The sequence below is a fragment of the Leptonychotes weddellii genome, chromosome 3, assembly GCF_054177405.1.
Source record: "Leptonychotes weddellii isolate Sample4059 chromosome 3, ASM5417740v2, whole genome shotgun sequence".
Taxonomy (NCBI): domain Eukaryota; kingdom Metazoa; phylum Chordata; class Mammalia; order Carnivora; family Phocidae; genus Leptonychotes; species Leptonychotes weddellii.
Genome location: NC_138371.1, coordinates 153994884 through 154009395, shown reverse-complemented (window position 1 = coordinate 154009395; position 14512 = coordinate 153994884).

Sequence of the window (14512 nt, the reverse complement as noted above, 5' to 3'; positions counted from 1 at the left end):
CATTTGTATCTTTGGGGTAAATACCTAGTAGTGCAATTGCTGGGCCATAGGGTAGCTCTATTTTTAACTTTTTGAGGAACCTCCATACTGTTTTCCAGAGTGACTGCACCAGCTTACATTCCCACCAACAGGATTCCCATTTCTCTGCAACCTCGCCATGAACTACTCCCTAAAATTTACTAATTTACTAATATTGAACATTTGAAAACTTTTCATTATCGCATCCAAACGGACACCACTCACATACAACAATGAGGTAGGCAGTTCAGGTTTGTTTCCCCCACTGAGTCCCTCATTTCATTAAATAATCCAGTTGTTTTAACATTTTATTTCCTTATTTCTCTATATGGTTTAGTTTTCTTCTGTAAGTGCAGAGAGGGAACACTTTGTGTGTCAGAGTGCCCCTATCCTTTCCCCTTTCTTTTTGCTTTAAAGGTCAGATAACTGTTTTCCTAACACATTTCTTAAGATTGTGCAACATGTGTGCTCTCCTATAGTAAGTAAATAAATTATGGGTCTACAAAAAATATCCATGGTTCAAGGAAATCTTGTTCTTTGCCTCCCACTGTAAGAAAAACCACACAGTACAGATCTTCCCATATGTCTAACGTCAAAGTCAGGTCTGGATTCCATTTATTGTGGCCATGGCTTTTTTTTTTTTTTTTTTTAATTGTTTTGAAATTTTCTTTTTAGTATCTTCCTTCTCTTTAATGGATATTATTGTTTTCCCCTTCAAAATAGCCCTTTAATTTAAAACTCAATATTACTTAAATCATTTTAAAAAATGTTTCCAGGGCACCTGGGTGGCTCAGTCATTAAGCTTCTGCCTTCAGCTCAGGTCATGATCCCAGGGTCCTGGGATCGAGCCCCACATCACACTCCCTGCTTGTGTTCCTGCTCTTGTTATCTCTCTCTCTGTCAAATAAATAAATAAAATCTTTAAAAAAAATAAAAAATGTTTCCATACATACATATCCTTTCAAATATGTCCAAATTTGGAATAACCACCTGATAAAACTTCCTGAGTCATCATATTATGTTTACCCAATTATGCAGAATATTCAATTCTATCTGCAGATTTTAGGCATCTGTCAATAATTTTACATACTCTAGATTCACTCAGGAAAGGCATCTTTATTAACTTTCTGAAATCTCTCTACTTTACTTTTTTGGGTCAAGCTCCCTTTCCCAACCCACTAACAATTCAAGAAAACCTATTCCCTGGAACTACCATACCCAAGTAGATATTTGATCTTATTTTGTCTTTCATGCAATACTAGGTTTGCCTCTAAGAATCCCATTTCATTCAGCATTTATTTTTATTTATTTATTTGACCATTTTCCATAGTTTATTTTTGGCCCACTGGATGAAACCACACCCCCCAAAAAAAGATAATTGCTAACTGATTCCAAAAAAAAAAAAAAAAAAGAAATGTGGAAAGTACTGGCTGTTTAACTTCAATTTACTCTATGTATTCATTGATAACATCAACTATCTCCCTATGTTTGATCTCCATCTGGTTCCCAGTTACCTACAACCATTGTTTAAGACCTATGCAATGAAAAATACAGAAATAACTCAAGTGGTGGTAGTAAGGGTAGGGGTATGACCAGAATCCAAAGACAAGACACAATAATCCAAGCTATTGGCATTTTTTAGTCAGTCTATTTTTGGCCCTTGAAACACTTTTAAATGGTTTTAAGAAACATTTAAGCATTTAAGGAGCAGTCATCCAAAGGTTACCAACTTGTGTCTGTCCTAACATTTTATTTTTATATTTTATTTTTTTTCATGTTTTCAAGTTTTTATTTAAATTCTAGTTAATTAACATATAGTGTAATATTGATTTCAGGAGTAGAACACCTAGTGCTCATCACAAGTGCCCTCCTTAATATCCATCACCCATTTAACCCATCCGCCCACCCAACTCCCCTCCAGCAACCCTTAGCTTGTTCTCTATAGTTGAGAGTCTCTAATGGTTTGTTTTCCTCTCTTTTTTTTTTCTTTCTTCCCCTATATTCATCTGTTTTGTTTCTTAAATTCCACATATGAATAAAATCATATGGTATTTGTCTTTCTCTGACTGACTTATTTTGCTTAGTATAATACACTCTAGCTTCATCCATGTCATTGCAAATGGCAAGATTTCATTCTTTTTGGTGGCTGAGTAATATTTCATCATATATTGATATACTACATCTTCATTCATCAGTCACTTGACATGTGGGCTCTTTCCATAATTTGGCCCTTATTGATAATGCTGTTATAAACATTGGGGTGCATGTACATATCCCTTCTAATCAGTGGTTTTGTATCCCTTGGGTAAATACCTAGGAGTGCCATTGCTGGGTAATAGGGTAGTTCTATTTTCAACTTTTTGAGGGACCTCCATACTATTTTCCAGAGTGGCTGCACCAGTTTGCATTCCCATGAACAGTGTGAGAGGGTTCCCCTTTTTTCACATCCTCACCAACATCTGTTGTTTCCTGTATTGTTAATTTTAGTCATTATGACAGGTGTGAGGTGATATCTCATGGTAGTTTTGATTTGTATTTCCCTGATGATAAGTGATGTTGAGCATCTAACATTTCAAAGGACAGTAAAGCCATAAACAGGTGCTTGTGTCCTCTTAGAACATTTAAAACTGATAACACAATCTGAAATACAGATAAATAAATGCATTCTACATAATGATGGCCATAAATTTTGTAACTGTCTGATTTGAAATAAGTCTCAGAAGAAAAAAATTTTTATGTATTTTCCTGGAAATCAAATCTAAACCTTAACCAGTGTAAGAGCTGCTCCATCCAAATAAAGCACTTTGTCTTCCTCTGTGGGACATTGACCCCCAACTCAAAAATGTAATTTCTTTGCATAAACAATTTGGGGCCTGTGTAAAGAAGATTTTCATTAGTGTGTAACACAGAAAATATACCTTGAATATTAGAGAAATGCTGTAATCAGTAATAGTATGTTTTTTTTTCTGGATTAGTGAGAAAACTAGAGTCATGATGAGTACTTCAGATTTAAGGTATTTAATATAGGAATTAAACCTTACACAAAAATGGGGAGTGCTGAAAAGTGAGGGCCTGGAGGGCAAATCAGAAGATTATGGTCAGAGCCACTGAAGATTCTGCTTGAAAGACTGACAAATGATAACATGGAAATTTCAAGAAATAAGAAAACAAAACAAACAAGAACAATAAGAACAAAAAACAACAAAAATGTTCATATTCCTGAGGAAAATCATTAAAGAGAAGTTCAAGAAAGGGACTGTGTGGAGCTAACACCTCCACAGCTTCACAGCCAAGCATTTGGGGTGATGTAAGGCCACAGGTGGTCAACAGGATCAGCAGTTGGGAAGACAAGCTAAATGCAGAACAGAGAATGGGTAGGTCACATCTGTGTTTGTCACCATATCTGAACATAATGACTTTTGTAGAATAATTGACAGTGCTTCAGCTTTGCTTTCCAGATCTCAGGCAAAATCTTTTAGTCATTTCTAACTTGAAATCATAGAGGGAGAGATAATCTGAAAAGCCTTGTTTCCATCTTAACCACATTTAACTTAAGTTAAATACATTCAAATAAAAAAAAAAAAGAGTTTAGGCTACCCTGACAATCACTTTATTTATAGTATTACTGAAAGGTAAACAGTTTCTAACCTCATCCTTAACTTCTCATCCTTAGCGAGACCAATTTCATAATAGCACCAGGATAATTATGCTGACAAGATTATATTCTTCTCAAGGCTCCTCATCTAACAGAATTTTAATTTATATTTCCATATTTAAATCAAAGAAATTAAAGTCTGAAATTCAGGTTTTCAAAACAGAATTTTAAGTACAGAATTCATGTTCAATAGTCTCTGAATATAACCTTTAACCATGAGGTTGTGATGACCATTAATTAGTAAACTTCATATATTATCAGAAGTTATATATATTTACTTCATTTGGGTATAAAATATTTAGTATGGGAATTTGCGCACTTAATCTGTAAATTAACTCATAAGATTTTTTTTTAAAGATTTTATTTATTTATTTGACAGAGAAAGGCACAGCGAGAGGGAACACAAGCAGGGGGAGTGGGAGGGGGAGAAGCAGACTTCCCACTGAGCAGGGAGCCGGATGCGGGGCTCAATCCCAGGACCCTGGGACCATGACCTGAGCTGAAGGCAGACGCTTAATGACTGAGCCACCCAGGCGCCTGTAACTCATCAGATTTATGTAGGTTCTCATTTGGGTAGAGGCTATTTTGCTTCATGCTTTCTTATGGCTGCATAAAAAAATAATAAAATATTCTGACAGAGCAGATTCAAACCCAAGGCAAAGTTTGATTTTGTTCCTTACTGGTTTCACTTAAAATTCATGACCACAGACCTCGAATAGGAACTTGATGTTGCCTAGAAATATAATATATCTCTCCAGTATAATCATTTTCCACTCTTGAGACTGTTTTATACCCTGAGCTTTTTCCTCAATATCCAACTGCTATCCTTCTTTCCTCTCAGCTACAGTCTTCATCTCAGATTGCTTGAAAAAATAAAAGTATTGGGGGAAACTGTCTCAAATTCTTATCTCTAAATCTCAAAGTCAACCTTTTTCTGAAATTATGATCTTAGTCTTCCGTCCTGTTAAATGGGAGGATTATTCCAACTCCTTCAAAGTCCGAACACTCTACTTGCCTCTGGACTACAAAACCCTCCCAACTGCTTCTTTTATCTCTGCTTGTCATCTAAAATTGAACATGATCTCAATGGCAAAAAAGTGATTCTCTCCACACAGCTTTATTAATCTACCAATTTCCTTGTTCTGAAATTAGCACTACTGTCTCTTCAGTGTTCAAGCCAAAAACTCAGAAGTCATCTTTGAGTTTCCCCCTGTAGGTCATCCAGCCCACCAGTACATTCTGACAGAGCTTTAAAATATATGCCAAGTTTATCAGTTTCTCTCTGTACCCATTGCTACTACTCTAACCAAGTCTCAATCAGCTCTTACCTCAACTTCTGCCATAATCTTTTGATAGATTGGCCTCAGTCCGCCCTGCCTGGATATTCTTCATGGCTTCATGACATGCTTTCTTTTTTAAAAAAAATTTTTGTTTATTTATTTGAGAGAGAGAGAGAGCACAAGAGGGGGGAGGGTCAGAGGGAGAAGCAGACTCCCTGTTAAGCAGGGAGCCCAATGCAGGACTCAAAACTGGGACTCCAGTATCATGACCTGAGCTGAAGGCAGTCGTTTAACCAACTGAGCCACCCAGGCACCCTCTGACATGCTTTCTTAAGAAGCATGAGACCTAGTGTGAAATGACATAGCCTCTTTGTTTTTAAGGCACATCTCTTCATGGTCTTTTCATACCTTTCTGGTAATGGTGCCTCTAGAAAACCTCTTACTTTCAGATGTCTCTATAATCAGAGTTGACTACAAAGTCCATGATAAAGTATATCCTATAAACTTAATGGGACACAGATCAAGCACGCTACTCTTCTACACTCTCTTGTGAGAAAGAAAATCAAAAGATTGATTTATCATAATCTTGGGCTGAGAGAAAACTCTCCCAAGAATGCTCTTAGGAAACTCCATACTGGTCACAGCACAAGGATGGGTTCTGTAGTTGAATAATTATGTATCAGTCAATTCTTGTTGTAAGAATAAGCCATATACATGAGTGTTTCTCCAGGAGAACTTCTACTTGATGAGCTATAAGAAAGACCCTCTCTTTCCTTTTAGTACTTCTCTTAGAGATAGATAGTACATGGTTTGTTTCTGGCACTTTGTCCCATATAACTACTGTGCAGCTGGGTGCCCTAACTAGTGGTAGTTCATTAGCAGCCATATGAACTAAAAATATGGTGTCGATTTGAGACTCTAGGTCCTGTTTTTATTAGTTCCAATGTTGAGACAACAGAAGTCCTTCTAAACATTTGTGTGCTGATTGTATATTGTTCATTAAAAGTGTAAATGCCATATAAGCTGGGTGTATCTGTGGTGTCTAGCATTGTATCTGTTATTTATTAAGTCACTGAGTGGCTACATTTGCTAAACGAGTAATTTTAAAATGAATGATGGGTGAATGAATGATGAATGAATTACACAGGAAATTACACTAGTAAAATATGACTTCATGAATGGCTGGGATCCTGTCTGTTGGATTAGCAGTTCTTCCTCCTGGTATCTGCACTACATATCCAGCAGGTGTTAATAGGAAGATCTAGTTTAAATTACAGACTATATATATTGACTTGGGAATTACAAGCATATCGGATGTATTTGAATGTGTTTGCTATCCAAAGAGGGAGTGTAAAATAATAAATAGGCCAAAGTAGAAATCTCAGGATTACATTGGAAGCAGCGAGTATTTATTGAGTGTCTACTTTGTGTTAGGCATGGTGACAAGTGATTTTCATGAGTGACTCATTTATCCTAAGTATTATAAGTGAAAAGATTAGAGAGGTAAGTGGCATCCCCAGAGTTATTTCTAATTGTGGATGCCAAAATATGGACTACAGGAAGCCTGTATTTACAGAACCCACCTTCTTAACTGAAGTACACTTCTATTTTTCTCAGAAAGAAATGGGCAAAGGAAGAGAAAGAAGAGTTCAATAAACAGGATAAAATCGGTAAAATTTAATATCAGGGACTTGCCCCTTTCTGTATTTTGGACAATTCTTTTCAGTTACTTTGCTAAGTTCCCTATTTCCTCTCCAGTAGTGGAGTATGGCTCTGAAAATTATTCAGTGGTTTGGGTCCAGTTGTGTTCATTTATTTTTGCTAGGTCTCATCACTGACAATTAGACTTAGTCTCATAATGTAGTGAAATTTTTGGTTATTAATATTCATAGATTATGAATATATATGATAATAACTGACTCCTTAGGAATCACCTGATTAGAAATCTGAGCCAACCATTGCCAGAATTATTATCTAGATTTATCCATCTTCTAGTGGACACTTACAGGATTGCCTCAAGCATTCAGTTCTAGAAAATGCTCCTCTTCCTTTTACCTCCTTGATTGTGGCTATTTGTGTATTACTAATGGAACAAAACTTACAGCCCCTCTCCAGTTCACAGGACCCTAGATAGTGAAATAGTACCAATCAGTTGGAAATCTTGGAAAATAGAACAAGAGAACAGGTCTAGCATTTCTTATGTAGCTGAAACCCTTACATATAAAAACAAGAAACTGTCAATATCTAGGTTTGGCCAGATGAAACAGAAAAGAGATTTTAGGTTTTGAAAACAGAAGGAAATTAATGAGCATACTCACAAAGACAGGCAGAGCCCATAGAGGGAAGGAGAGACTTCTTGACGTATGAATTCCTGACTTCAACTCTTCTCTGAGATTAGCAGAATTCCTATTGTTGAGTTCTATGAGAGGCCCAGTATGTTACAACAAATTTCTCTTTAAACTCAGGCTAGCCCAGCTAACTTTCAGTTGCTTATATTCAGCAGAATGCTAACTATTCCATGTTCCTTAGATATTCCCTGAGTTGCATTTCTGCAGTCCAAGTCTGCAGTTTCTTTTGTTCCTGGGCACAATTTGGGTCTCGTGTCAGAATGAAATAAATTTTCCTTCCTTGCTTGCTCTGTGTTTTAGTGAAAAAAAAAAAATCATTTCTTATACCGGAATCTATTGCACTATTTATCACGGCCTGTTATATTGTAGTCACTTATGTGTGTGTATCTTTCGCAAGACTCTAATCCCTTTTCCTGGGGGACAAGGCAATATTTCATCCTTCATTCTGTCATAGCTAATACCTAAAATAGTGCTTGGTACATGGGTGGATTCAAAATAAAATATTTATTAAATTATGTGTTACATTTTGAATATATCACTTTAATTATAAATATATTAAGGGGTGAAATGTTGGTATTACTTCATTTAATCCAATAAAGTTTGTAATATGTTCACTGAACAATATAATATTAGTTCCCAGAAAATGACCTATTTATCCTGATCAGGTCACTGCTAAATGGTTTAAGAAGCTGAATATTAATGTAACTGCAATTTATGATTTTAAAATTATGATAAAAATCAATTTATGATTTTAAAAGTAAGTTTGAGTGTTTTAACTATAGGCTACATTCCAAATCTCATTGTAAGAAAGTGATTCATGCATGTTTTGCTTTGTAATAAATTTCTTCAATTATTGAATGACTCTGCTTTACAGTTTATCATGTGACCAGGCAGTTCATAAACTCCCCAGTTACTGGAAAATTATTAAATCTATATATTGATTCAACAGATTTCTATAATAGAATCTTTAAAATGTAGATCATGTTAAATCATTTAAATCATTTTTCACCAATATGAAGCAGTAATTAAATTATATTCAACTCACATTAATGCTTCCTTTTTGGTTTTGTGGTTTGTCAGCCCTTGGATTATGAACATTAGCACAGTTTTGACAGCAAGATATGACATCAGAATAAACAAGAGAAATTCTTGATAGAAATCTACGATATCCAACAGTTTGGACTGTGGGAGAATTGAGAAGTTGGAATTAAGACAGATGTGGAGTTATAAAAATCAGCAAAGCAATCAAAAGCAAGAAAAAGTCAAGTAAATAATAACAAATAATTATAATCATGTTAAACTAGCCAAAAACTAATTCTAATATTTCAGCAACTACTAGGTAAACTATTTAAAGACACGAGAAAAATATCAGAGAACAAGAGAAGATGGGTGACTAAAACACAAGGAATAATCAGAAATCAGGCTCTCTCATCAAGATAGCAGACCACCTGTGTACTGTTTCTCCTTTTGCTCTATACATCACATGTATGAGAGAGCCAGAAGGGCAAACAAACAAACAATAGACTAAGACTACCATAGAAAGGAAAATAGGAGATAACAGTCATCTGTATATAGGGTATTTTGGTACCTTACAGAACATGGAAAACAGCTTGTAGTATCTGTCTTGTTTATCTACTTTCCTTCCTTACCTTCAATAGTCTATTAAGGAAAAAAAAACAGGAAAAACACTACCATCTTAAACTCAATTCAATGAGAAACTCAGGTGGATCTTTGTAGTTTGTCACCTAGCCATGGTCAGCCATGGTTCTCCTGCCTTCTTCCTATTTTTTAATCTCATGGCAGTTCCACATCAGCAGACTCAAAAGGGGGACTAGACAGTCTTCCATTTAAATTTTTTTAATTTATGGGACCATAATTAAAGAAAAAAAATTAGTCTGTACAGACATATCTTGGAGATACTGCTGGTTTGGCTGCAGACCACTACAATGAAGTGATTATCGCAATAAAGCATATCAAATGAAGTTGTTAGTTTCCCCGTGCATATAAAAGTTAGGTTTATACTATACTGTTGTCTATTAAGTGTGCAATAGAATTCTGTCTAAAAAGACAATGTACATAACTTAATTAAAAAATACTTTACTTATGGGGTGCCTGAGTGGCACAGTTGGTTGAGTGGTGGACTCTTGGTTTTGGCTCAGGTGGTGATCTCAGGGGTGCGATTGAGCCCTGCATAGGTCTCCGCACTCAGTACATAGTCTGCCTAGATTCTGTCTCCCTCTCCCTTTGCCCTCCCCCCATGCTCACTCATTCTTTCTCTCTCCCTCTCTCTCTAAAATAAATAAATAAATCTTTAAAACAAATACTTATAAAAATGCTAACCATCATCTGAACTTTCAGTGAGTTGTAACCACTGATCACAGATGACCATAACAAATATTATAATAATAATGAAAAAGTTTGAAATATTGTGAGAAAATTATGAAAATGTGACATAGATACATGAGGTGAGCAAATGCTATTGGAAAAGTGGCTTGATGCAGGGTTTTCTCAAACCTTCACTTTAAAAAAAAATGCAATATCTGGAAAGAATAATAAAGCAAAACATAATAAAACAAGGTATGCTTATAACTTTAAAAGAGAGCTTGCATTCTGTTCATTTGTCTAACCATTAATCTTACCTTGTCCTCTAATATTTTGTCTTCCTAGTTCCTTTTTTTCTTGTATATCTTAATACTTCTGAGCTATTGGTATTGATCTCTTTCTTCATTTCTCCAACACCGTTCCTCAAAACTATATATCAAGCCAAATTCCCTTCTATCACCAGCATGTTGGGAGAGAGACAGTGTGGGAGGAAAATATTTTGGTTCTTTTGAGGCTAGGTGTTATGTAGAGGATTTTGACATTAGAGGCAGGGCTGTCATTGAAGACGGCTATTTGAAACAGATAACAGTTGTCTTCAAAGTACTTCATACAATTTCTGCCTAATTTTTAAATTTTTAGCAAGAAGGAGAGATAGGCAATACCCATGGAGAGAGTGGTTATAATCACCATGAACAAAATAATTATTTCTGAGAAATGGAATGGGATATAGTGAGCAGTATATTTTATTTTTCATTTTATGCTCATCAGACCAGTTTGACTTGTGTGTAATACACATAAGGCAAAGGCATGTTGTATATTGATAATTAAACATGAAAAAAGAATTAGCTAAATGTTATTATCAGGGACAGGCTGACAAAGCATATGATGAAGGCAACACAGCCTCTAGTAAAAGTAAAGACAAGAAATCAGAATAGATTGCACGCCATCTATTCTGGCTTGGGGGGACATTAGTAGCTGACATCATTTTCTTTGGCCCGAAGACTCTTATGTGGCCATCACTGAGGTAGAAGCAATATAAGAATGGATAACTGTAATTGGCAAATAAAAGCAAAATTTGAAGGACTGGTTTGATGGGGCAAAAGGAAGTAGAATTTTCTGGCAGGCTGATATGGAAAAATCCTCATGGTATTTTGTACTTCCACAATAACTGGGCACATTTTCTCAGTTTCACATGTGTGAACTTACAGCTGAAGTCAGAAAGATGTGTGTTTCAGTTCTCTTCAAATTTGGTCTCACCACTTACTGTCTGTGTGAAGTTAGGTGTGTTGTTTCATCTCTGGTATCAGTTTCCTCATTGGAAAAATCAGATCAACATTTACCTTATACATTAGGTAAATTAAATGAGATATCTTATGCTTATAACCAAGGATGTACAGACTTAATCTATTCAACCTTACTCTAAAGAGAGATACTAGAGCTTCATTTAAATAATACTTCAGATATATTACCCAATAAAATGACTAGATAAAGTATCAAATTCTGGTGAACCATTTTGTGATACAAATTCCAATGCATGTTTACTATCCTTTATAAAGTATTAATAGGAAACTGTTGCAGAAGCAGTGGACTTAATGCCTTCTCCACCAGGTGGTTTCACATACATTGATTTGCAGCACACAAAAAGTGTGCTATTCAGAGCAGTATTATCACACAGTTCATAATTAGAAAGATGTGAATTAAAGCCAAGTTAGTTTTAATCCTAAACGCATGATTCCATAGTACTTATTATAACTATAATGCACACTGTCCCTCAATGGGAAATGGGAAAAGAGAAACCCCCTTGACCTCATCTTTATACTCAGCTTATTATCCATTTTTAAATCAGCGTCCCTCAGTTTAATATTAAATATGACCTCCAGATGAGCAGGGCTTATTTTTTACACCCTCTGCTTTTTTGGAATTTGTTGGCAGTTTGAAAGTTGGTCTCCTTGGTGTGCCTTACCTCTTATCCTAGGTGACCTTCTCTCTGGCTCCCATTTGCAGTGAACATAAATGTGACAATGTTATTGTCACAAAACACAACAGCACTTTCTTAGAATGCATACTCACACATGCAGTATCTTACAAACATATGTAGTAAACGAAGATTAATCATGGATTATATCATGGATTAATCATGGATATATCATGGATATATGATATTTATATATACGTGGGAATTGTTTGAAAAGACTGTCTTTATAAAGAATATCATCTTTTGCAATAAAAAATGCAGTAGTTTAGATGTTATTCCAAATTATTTTCTTTACATTAAAAAAAGAATTTTTAGGGGCGCCTGGGTGGCTCAGTCGTTAAGCATCTGCCTTCAGCTCAGGTCATGATCTCAGGGTCCTGGGATCGAGCCCCACATCGGGCTCCCTGCTCGGCGGGAAGCCTGCTTCTCCCTCTCCCACTGCCCCTGCTTGTGTTCCCTCTCTTGCTGTGCCTCTCTCTGTCAAATAAATAAATAAAATCTTAAAAAAAAAAAAAAGATAAAAAGACTTTTTAAAAAAGATTTTATCTATTTATTAGAGAGAGAGAGGTAGAGAGAGAGAACATGAGCAGGGGGAAGGGCAGAGGGAGAAGCAGATTCCCTGCTGAGCAGGAAGCCTGAGGTGGGACTTGATCCCAGGGTTCTGGGATCATGACCTGAGCCTAAGACAGATGCTTAACCACAGACTCTTTTTTTTTTAATTTATTTGTATTATGTTATGTTAATCACCATACATTACACCATTAGTTTTTGATGTAGTGTTCCATGATTCATTGTTTGCATATAACACCCAGTGCTCCATTCAATACGTGCCCACTTTAATACCCATCACCAGGCTAACCCATCCCCCCAACCCCCTCCCCTCTAGAACCCTCAGTTTGTTTAACCACAGATTCTTAACCGACTGAGCCACCCAGGCACCCCAGAAGACTGGAAACAAACTGAGGGTTGCTGGAGAGAAGGATGGGGGGGTAACTGGGTGATGGGCATTAAGGAAGGCACTTGATACAATGAGTACTGAGTGTTATATGCAACTGATGAATCACTAAATTCTACCCCTGAAACTAATACTACACTAGATGTTAACTAAATTGAATTTAATTATTTTTAAAAAAATTAATAGATTATGTTTGATCATCACCATTAATTCAAAAGATGAATTTTAAAGAAACAGTAATAGTATCGTTTTATTCTCAAAGGCATTACCAAATTATTTCATAAACTTCATTCCTTTTTTGAATCTCATGTAGTAACACTGTACATTTGGCTATGGCTATTTATTGCTTTGTGTTTTAATTATAAACATCTTTTGGTAAATAAAGATTTTCAGGTTTTAAGCATTACTTACTTTTCATCATCCAAATCATGGAAATAATATACTTTTTAATACATATAATAAATATTTTGTTTAAAGATTTTATTTCTATAAAAATTAGTAGTTATGATCTAAACATATTCTGCCAGAATGCCTCCAAAGATACGTTAGAAAAAAAGATACATAAGGCAATTTAAAGTTTTAATATGATTTTAAATTTTATGTAAATCTTAAATGAGGAAAATCTATGTGTATCAGTGTTTTAAAATTTAAAGCTAAAGTTACTTTTAAAAAATCCTAAAAAACACAGTTATGAATCTCATGAATTGGCTAAAATGTTAGTGGGTAAATATAATTCAGTTTATAAAAGCAGCATCACCTACACATATTTTCTGCCTGATTTGCTTTCTTTTTTTTCTCTAATTGGATAATGTTTGCACTTCTGCCTTGACATAGAGAGTTAACATTTTTTTCCAAAAAATATTTTACTTAGGAGATGTCATTATGCTAAAAGGAAAAAAATTAAAAACCTAGACATTTCTTGGAACAAGACATGAAAAGAAAAACATGAAGCAGAAATACTGCCAATGTTAAATCAACAACAACAAATATTCTCCAAAATATAACTACACAAAGTTTTGTTTTCAACAAATTTATTTTGTAATTTGCTAATGATTATTCTATAAACCTGATTTATACAAAAGAACCCTGATAAACTATGTTAAACTCATTTGTTGATATTCTCACATATTTAAAACTGTTTTGGTAGTCAAAACATTTGTTAACAGAAATATTTGTCATGTTAAACCAAAAAATTTGTATAATGTGGACTTTCAGGTTAGTGGAGAGGCAGCTAAATTTGTTTAATGAAACTTAAGAGACCAGATAGAATTAACCTATATTAGAAATCTATATAAATAACTGTTAAGAAATTTCAACAGTTTTAGACCACATAAAAGAAGAGGGAAGTTTTGTTGGTGTGGTGTCAGTGCTTACGCATGAGTGTGTTTCTTTTAAGTCCCTAGGAGGGATACTGTTACTAACTGTGGTAGACGGTGAGAAAAAGGGAAAAAAAAATTATTCTGTGCCAAAATTGATGCTACTGTTGAGAAGTTTTATAAGCCCTGTAGTACTTCATTGTGCATAGGTAATATGAAATTGACAAGCTAGCAGATGGTGGCTTGATGAAGAATGCTTTTATTAATCTATAAAAATATTCCAGAGAATCCCTGCTGGGTCTCATAATAGTAAATAAAATAAAGTTAAATCCTATAAATTATAGCATAAATCTTAAGGGGAGATAGGTGTGTATATAGAACAGGCAGGAACATAATTACCATGAGTAGTAGTATATTTTGAAGGAAAATAAGAATCAAGAACACTATATTTAAGCATCCCGTGGGCAAACAATGGCCATTCTAATAGCCCATTAATAAAAGGTTATCTGACAACATACAATGATACATAACATGACATATTAAAAAATAAAATACTTATTTAATTGACTTAATGTTAAATTATTAATTATTTGATTATTTCTCTGAACCAAAATATTATCTGTTTTCTAAATATATGTGATAT